At 44.5% G+C, this 9,101-nt stretch overlaps 1 non-coding gene across 1 annotated transcript; it reads left to right on the top strand.

Annotated features, from left to right (window-relative positions):
- The first annotated feature begins 3,110 nt into the window (after window positions 1–3,110).
- Window positions 3,111–3,183, top strand: trnat-ugu. The gene has a single exon. It is a non-coding gene; the product is annotated as a tRNA-Thr (tRNA).
- The last annotated feature ends 5,918 nt before the right edge of the window (window positions 3,184–9,101 follow it).

Here is a 9,101-nt window from a genome sequence, read left to right as displayed (position 1 = left end):
TCAGCCACCTCTGCCCTGTCAACGGCCACCCCCACACCACCTCTCCCTCATGCCCCAGCCCCCATCCATCCCCCCCTATACTCCTTCGACCCTATCTCTTCCTCCTACCTCACCGCAATTGTTCACAAATTCAAAACCACCACCTGCTCCCTCGATCCTATCCCAATCTCTCTCCTCATCTCTCAGCTCCACTTTCTAGCCCCTCTCCTGTCCGACGTCATCAGCCTCTCCTTGTCCACCGATTCAGTTCCCACCCTCCCAAAAACAGCCGCCATCACCCCCATTTGAAAAAATCTTCCCAGGACCCATCCCTCCTCTCCAGCCGCCCCCATCTCTAACCTCCCATTCCTCTCCAAGTTTCTGGAACAAGTTGTCGCGTCCCAGCTCAGCTCCTTTCTTTCTCGCCATTCCCTCTTTGAACCCCTCCAATCCGGCTTCCACGCTGCCCACAGCACAGAAACAGGCCTGGTCAAAGTCACTAATGACATTTTGAACATCTGTGATCAGGGCTCCCTCTGCCTCCTTGTCCACTTCGACCACTCCATCCTCATTCACCACCTCTCCTCTTTACTTAATCTTCTCTGACCTGCCCTTGCCTGGTTCGATTCCTATCTCCCTCACTGTCTCCACTTTTGCCTCTTAACGGTTTCTCCTCTAACCCACACTGTCACGTCTGGTGTCCCCCAGGGCTCTGTCCTTGGCCCTTTCCTCTTTAATATCTACATGCTCCCCCTTGGTGACATCATCCGCTGACATGCGTCAACTTCCATATGTATGCGGATGACACCCAACTCTATCTTTCTGCCTCCACCCTCAACTCCAGGACCACTGCTGTCCTGACAGACTGCGGTGGGACATCAAGTCCTAGATGAGGGCAAATTTCCTGCAGCTGAACATGAACAAGACTGAGGCCCTCCTGATCGGCTCACGCCAGTGCCTCAGCACCTCAGGCTCTGGCAGCATCAACCTCCATGGTTGCACACTACAACTCACCAGACAGTCGGGAACCTGGGTATCTTGTTCAATCCTCAACTGTCTTTTCTTCCCAACATCCAAGCCATGACCCGCTCTGCCTTCCCACACCTCCATAAATCACCCGACTCCACCACTGCCTCATCCCTTAGGCCGCTGAAACTCTTGTTCATGCCTTCATCACCTCCAGGCTCGACTATGCAAACGTTGTGCTTATTGGCCTTCCCAACTCCTCCCTCCACAGTCTGCAGATAATCCAGAACTCTGCAGCCCGTGTCCTCTCCCACACCAAACTCCGTGACCCCATCTCCCCCATTCTCGGCCGACTCCATTGGCTCCCTATCCTTCAAAGGATCCAGTTCAAGATCCTGGTCCTCACCTACAAAGCCCTCCTTGGCCTCGACCCACCCTACCTCTGCAACCTCCTAACCCCCTACCAACTTACCTGCTCCCTCCGCTCAGCCGGCTCCAGCCTGCTCATTGCCCCCGACCCACCCACCTCACCATTGGCAGGAGAGATTTCAGCCAAACTTCTGCCCCCAACCTCTGGAATTCCATCCCCCAGTCACTCCGCCTCGCCCCATCCTTAGCCTCCTTCAAGTCCCGCCTCAAAACGCTCTTCTTCGACCATGCCATCAGTTATCCCCATTCCCCTCCCCTCCTTACCCCAGCACGAGCCTGAAAGGCTGTACACTGTCCAGCGCCTTGGGACATCCTCCCGATGTGAAAGGCGCTAAACAAATTAATCTTCTTCTTGTTGGAAATCTGGAACTTTCTTCCCCAAAATGCTGTGGATTATGGCTGGATCCATTCACATTTTCAAAACTGAGGTGGATTAGATAGTTATTACGTCAGGGTATTAAGAGATATAGGGCAAAGGCAGATAATTGGACTTGAGGTATAGATCAGCTATAATCTAATAGAATGGCAGAACAGGCTCGAGGGGCTGAATAGCCTCCACTTGTTCCTATGTTTCCACATTTCCATTACTTCATTGCTCACAGAACAACAAATAACAACAAAATTACATTTGTACAGTGCCTTTCACATCAGAAGGACGTGCCAAGGCACTGGGCAATCAATGTTTTGGACCCAAGCTGGGATCGGGATCGGGGCGGGTGGAGGGCTGGGGTGGGGGAGGAGGGTGACCGAAGGCATGGTCGAAGACAGGGTCTTGGGATTTTGAAGGAGGCAAGGGAGAGGGTGAGGTGGAGGGACTGTGGTGGCAGAGGGTAGGGCGGAGTGGCAGAAGGCCCGCCCACCAATGATAGGGCGGGCGTCGCGGTGGATGTGAAGATGGCAGGGCTTAAAAGGTCGCAGAAGTAGGGGCAATGAGGCCATGGAGAGCTTTGAGGGTGAGGATGGATTGATTTCAAGATCCTCTCACTTGTCTACAAATCCAATGCCTTGGCATCTCCCTACCTTTGTAACTCTGCTGCCCATAAGCTGACCCGGACCAAGCTCCATACCCACATGTCACCAATTCTGGCCAGGCTCCACTGAATGGATCGACTTGAAGATCCTCACTCTCGTGTTCAAATCCATTCACTCTCTGGCACCTCCCTACTTCTCCGACCTCCTCACTTCCCAATCCATCAACCGGCGCCTCTGCAGAACTGGCACCAGCCAGTTCCTTGCATTCCTTGCACCCTCCTCCCTACCATTCAAGGTCATGCTTTCAGCCACTATGAAAGACTCTGAAAGACTCTCCCTAAATCCCATTGCCTTGCTCCCTCTCTCCCCTCTTTCAAGTCCTGCCTGAAACCTTTCCTCTTCGACTGTGCCTACGGCCAACTCCCCTCTCCCCCGCGGCTAGGAGTCAGGCTCTGCCACTGTTAAGTGCTCTGAGGTGTTACCCTGAATGGAGGGAGCTAAACGTTATAAGTTGTTGTTGACCTTTTCTTCCCACTCCACTCCTATTGCCTCTGCTCAGCTGGCTCTGGCCTCCTGCTTATCCCTTGTCACCTCCGCACAGCCATCATGGATCATCGGCAGTATTTGGAAGGATAGACCCGGCGCTAGGGCAGGGAATCCTCCCACTCAGCTCCTGTTAACCCTGCAAGCCAAAGCCCTAATGGGTAGGATGGTCCCTGATGGACTGCACCAGGAAAGCTTGCCAGTCAGCAATATCGATGTGGAGTCCTGTAGCTCAGTAGTTTTGAGCACTCGCTTTGTAAGCGAGAGACCTGGGTTCGATTCCCGGCAGGGTGAAACCTTGGGCAAGTTTCCTTACTCCATACTCCTGATAATAATCCCTCAAGAAAAACAATAATATATTGGTCATTTCAATCCATGACTGTTTGTGGGACACTGCTGTGTGTAATTGGCTGCTGTGTTTCTCCCACAAATATACAGTCAATTCACTTTACAGTCTATTCTGGGAAGCACTTTGAGACGTCTAGAAGATATGAAAAGCGCTATATGAAATGCAAGGATTATTATTATTATTTAAGTTACGCGGTTTTCGCTGGTTAGACTCCAGCAGTTACCTCAATGCACCCTCTGGGTTCTCCAAGCCTTGACCTTTGCCAACCTTTCTGGAATTCAGTAAGTAGGATACATCCCTTCAGGGAAAGAGTGCGCATGCTCATGGATGAGTGAGCATTTATAATAATAATAATAATAATAATAATAATCCTTGCATTTGATATAGCGCTTTTCACGTCAGGAGGACGTCCCAAAGCGCTTCACAGAACACACTGTAAAGTGAATTGACTGTATATTTGTGGGCGAACGCGGCAGCCAATTGCGCACAGCTATGTCCCACAAACAGTCGTAGATTGAAAATGACCAATTTATTATTGTTTTGGGTTTTGGAGGGATTATTATTAGGCGTGTGGAATAAGGAAACTTGCCCAACGTTTCGCCCTCTGCCTGGAATTGAACTCAGGTCTCTCGCTTGCTTGCAAAGCGAGTGCTCTAACCACTGAGCTACAGGACTCCATGTGTAGGTGGAATGCATGGAATTCTCAGTTTGCTTAAGTATGTTTCTACATTCTACACCTGACTGACCAAAAAAAAGGAATATGTTTGAACTAAGCTTTGAATTGTAATTAAAATTTATGTCCACAGTTACCAAATGCAGAGATCCAGGTATGGTGATAGCAACAACCAATATTATTATAATGGAAGTCTATATCTCTATCATGGGAGTAATGGTTCTCTATTTTGTCAAGCTCAGTAAGTATCAGTTATACAATTATACTTTCAGATCATTAGCAGAACTAAAATATATATTAGGCACATTGTTTTGCATTATTGACTTTAATGAATTTGAAGTATTCTGACTATGTCCAATGCCTTCTATACTTACATTGATTCAATGAGGATGAAATTAAATGCATTACATAGCAAATGTGACATTAAATCATCCAGGGTAGTGTCCCATAACTCTTGTCAGTGGCGGATCACAAGGCCGATCCGGGGAGAGGTGACCATAGATGTGCTCAAAGAGGAGGGTCTTCATGTGCGACATGAAGATGGGGAAGGAGGGGACAAGGTGGACGGATAGCGCAAGATGTTGGAGTTTCAGGACGTAGTGACTGAAAGTGTGGCCACCAATGGTGGAATGGAGGGCACGAGGGACAAGCAGGAGGCCAGAGCCGGCTTAGTAGAGGCAACGGATAGTGGGTTGGGGAGTAAGCAGACTGGAGAGGTAGGGATGTGCCAGGGCATGAAGGGATCAGTGGTGTAATTGGGGAGAAATTTGGGTGGATAAATTAAAATGCACAAGTTATCTTGTCTGTTTGCATTTTTTTGGGGAGTATTCCTGTGCCACTCTATCCAATGGAAAAGGCCTTAGATTTCCACTGGGATATCACAATTTTGACTATTGCTTCCCAGGTTCATTCAACATCTAAGTATCAATAGAATTATAATCAGCAATATCAAAACATCACAGCCATCAATTCATAAAACGTATTCATATATTTTGCCAGATAATGTTCGCCCCACTACTAAAGTCTTTAATGGACCAACACTATTCTTTTGAGTCTGTATCTCCTAGGTTTTTGTAAGCACAGAAATAAACTTGTTAAAGAGGACTCATACAAATATCTTCTGGAATGTTAGCCTTAGAGCAGAGAAGTTTCAGGGGATATTTATAGGTGTTCAAAATTATGAGGGGTTTTGACAGAGTAAATAAGGAGAAGCTGTTTCTCCTCGTAGGTGGATCGGTAACCAGAAGACACAGATTTAAAATAATTGGTAAAAGAATCAGAGATTTGATCAGGACAAATTTTTTCACGAGGCAAGTTGTTATGATCCGGAATGTACTGCCTGACAGGGTGGTGGAACCAGATTCCATAATAACTTTGAAAAGGGAATTGGATATGTACTTGAAAAAAAATTCCAAGGCTATGGGAAAAATAGATGGCACAGGCACGATGGGATTCTGTGCTGTAAGATTCTATGATACTGTGATTTTTTTGACAAAAGTCAAATTTAGAACATTGTATATTACTATTACTGTATTTACTTTAATTACAGTGTCGAACTGGAAAGTAAGACCACAAAAATACAAAAGGAAACATTAAAAAATTGCTACAGGCTTTATCGGTCCAAGGTGAATAATAGTAAGTGTTACGTTTACACTTTTCACTTCGGGAGGATGTCTCAAAGCGCTTCATAGCATGTACTGTAAAGTGTTGTGACTGTGTTTTGTCGGCAAGACATAATTAAATCAGCCATTTAATTTAATGATCAGCCACAGCAGTATCCCACAAACAGGCAATAAAGTGAACGACCAATTTCTCTTGTGAGATTGTTGGCTGGAACACTGGGAGAGAGGAACTTCCTCCTCTTTTCAAACAGTGCCGTGGGATCTTTAACATCCATCTGAACAGACAGATAGATGGGGGTACTCTTAACATCTCACCTGAAGCGCTTCACAGAATATATTGTAAAGCGGATTGACTGTGCATTCTGTGGGTGAAACGTGAGAGCCAATTGTGCTTAGCAGTGTCCCAATTTTTTTTGAGGGATGATTACCCCCTCAAAGCAATCTGCCAATTGACCGGCAAATGGGTTCCTACTTGATGCTGGGTAAACAGAGGAACGTGGAGTAAGGAAACGTAAGATTATATTTGTGATGTTTAATGTTTTTTAACGATTTTAATTAAGTTTTATTAGAATGTAACCTACCCATAATCCTTTAACAAGGTTTATTTGATTTAATGTCTAGCTTAGCAGGAGTTAAAAGTAGCTTTGCTGGTCCGGTTGAGTTTAGCTTCTGATTACATTTCATATTGTCCTGGAAAGATGTTGACTCCTCTGAGATAATGAGCAATCGAATCCTTGAGCATAGATGTCATAACAATGGACCACAGAAAGAAACGCCTAAAGCCTCAGACACCTGCCTATATCAAGGCTGAGAAACACGCAGGGTGTGAAAGACTGCCCAGAAGTTGCCCATCTCTCTCTCTGCAAAGCAGCCTGCGAAGGGCTATCTCTGTGACAAGGGGAGGTGGAGTTAGAAACACACTATGTTGTGTAGAAGAAAGATGTAACTTTGAAATAGAGGGTCAGCGCTCTTCCCATTGGAATCTATATTGATTCTACTATATCTATGGTCTTAGTTTTAAGAATAAGTTAAGCTGCTTGTATTATAATAAACGTTGGATTATTACACCATTGTATTGGTCTTCTGCATCCGAATATCTCTTCCAAGAGACCTGCCTAAGGTTTTACCCCACCCAAGAAACGAACCCAGGTTCTCTCGCTTGCGAGGCGAGTGCGCTAACCACGACGCTACGGGACTCCACTAATAATCGTGAAGACAAATTCTTCCAGATATGCTGATTTACTTGTTTCTTTGCAGGTGACTGATATCGGAGGAATCATTATGGCTACTTTTAGGATGACCTTTCTTTTAAACCTCAGTGTTCTAAGCAATAATTTATTTTTCTTCTTTTCTGGAATGATTCAATTATTCTGACCATTTTCTATTGTGAAGGACTTACAAGTGCTTGGCATGGTAGGACATGAGAATTTTAAAGTGTTCATTTATATAAATTGTTTCTTTAAAGCCTGCATAGATTCAATGTCAAATTAACCTCTTTAACACCTTAAAGAAAGAGTAATAAGATAGGATACAGACAAAATGGCTAGCTTGCAGATTGCAGTATTGAATTGTTAATGATACTGTCTTCAATTAGAAATCAGATTTGCAATGTTATCCTGCCTGCTGACACTCCGAAAATGTGGTCATCTTTAGACCACGTTGTGATGGATTTGGGGAGGGTGACGTGCAGGCACCAGTCAATCTCTGAATACGGTGGAAGCCACTTAAGCAGGACACCAATTAAGCCCGGGTGTTGGGTAAATCGGATAAAACATCCGGATCAGATTCATTTGTAATCTCACCGGTCTTAAAAACGTCGGTTAATCCGTACAAAATGCCACACCATTTTGTAGTCACTGTGTCACCAGGGGCTCGGGGAGGGAGATGGGAGGAATACAATAGCGATTGATTGGCAGCGGACTCCAGCCATCAAGCAGTGGTTTCCGGCTGTCACTCAGCAAGGGAGTGAAGGGACAGGGCAGACACAAGGAAGGGAACGTGAGGAGTCAAATCTGGATTGAATGACAACTCAAACCGCTTGTGAGAAGTGCCCATCCATCACACAAGCGGCTCCAGACTGTCAATTACCTCGGAGCTGCTGCTAATTGGTTCCCTTCCTATTCAGTGGAAATGGCAATGGGAAGGAGGAGGTAATGGAACTTCAATTAACCTCGGACGGCACTTAAGTTGAACAAAACGGTCGATTCCGATGTGTCCTGGTTTAAACGGCTTCCGCAGTATTTTGCATAATTGATACACAAAAATCTGGAAATTCATCCATAGCTACAAAAATTGTTACCAAATTCATATTGTATTACAATAAACATTAGCTGTTCCAGCAATACTGATTCACATCATTCTTCTCTTTTAGAACTTCTGAAACCAGGAAGAAAACACTCTTGAGTGTGTATTGCGTCTTGATTTTTTTAAGTTAGAGCCCCCCACAACAATTCATTACTCTTGGCAATCATTGCAATAGTATGGAAATTCTAATAACAATAGTAATCCTTGCATTTGATATAGTGCCTTATCACGTATTCGAGGCGTCTCAAACTGCTTCACAGAATATAATGTAAGGTGAATTAATTGTGTATTTTGTGGATGAAACACAGCAGCCAATTGTGCACAGCAGCGTCCCACAAACAGTCGTGAATTGTGTGGCAAAATTATTATTTTATTTTAATTTTTTNGAAGGGATAATTAATAATAATCAAAGGAAGAGATAGCAAAGGCATTGTTACACATATAATAACAACTCATTAGAAAAGGGAGTAGTGCCAGAGGATTGGAGGATAGCTAATGCTTTACCTATATTTAAAATGAAGATAGAACAAGCCCAGGGAAATATAGACTTGTCAGCTTAACATCAGTGCTAAGAAAGATAATGGAATCCTTACTGAAGGCGGTAATAGAAAAACATCTATAAACAGAAATCATAATAAAGAATAGTCAGCACGGATTTCAAAAAGGAAGGTCATGCTTGACCAACCTCAATGAATTCTTTGAAGGGGTAACAGAAAGAGTAGACAAGAGTAATGCGGTAGATGTAATATATTTGGATTTCCAATAGGCGTTTGATCAGGTACCACATAATAGACTAATAAATAAGGTCAGAGCATGTGGAGTCAGGGGGAAAATAGCAGAATGGATAGCAAGCTGGTTACAAAACAGAAACCAGAGCATAGGGGTAAAGGGTAGCTACTCAGACTGGCAGGGGGTGAGCAGTGGTGTTCCACAAGGATCGGTATTGGGATCACTGTTATTCACAATATACATTAATGATTTGCACTCAAGGATCAACAGTACAATTAAAAAATTTGCAGACAACTGCAACAAATTACAGCAAGATATTAATAAACTTGCTGAATGAGCATTTACATGGCAAATGCATTTCAATGTAGAAAAGTGTGAGGTGGTACATTTTGGTAGAAGGAATAGGAAGTCACATACAGCCTGGAAAATAAAAACCTAAATGGGATAGAGGAGCAAAGGCATCTACGGGTACACGTACACAATTCACTGAAAGTAGCAACACACGTTAATAAGGCCATAAAAAAAGGCAAATCGG

Source organism: Callorhinchus milii, unplaced genomic scaffold (genome assembly GCF_018977255.1).
Source record: "Callorhinchus milii isolate IMCB2004 unplaced genomic scaffold, IMCB_Cmil_1.0 Scaffold30, whole genome shotgun sequence".
NCBI classification, from domain to species: domain Eukaryota; kingdom Metazoa; phylum Chordata; class Chondrichthyes; order Chimaeriformes; family Callorhinchidae; genus Callorhinchus; species Callorhinchus milii.
The sequence above is the reverse complement of the archived record's forward strand: the minus strand, read 5'-3'. Positions and strand labels throughout refer to the sequence as shown.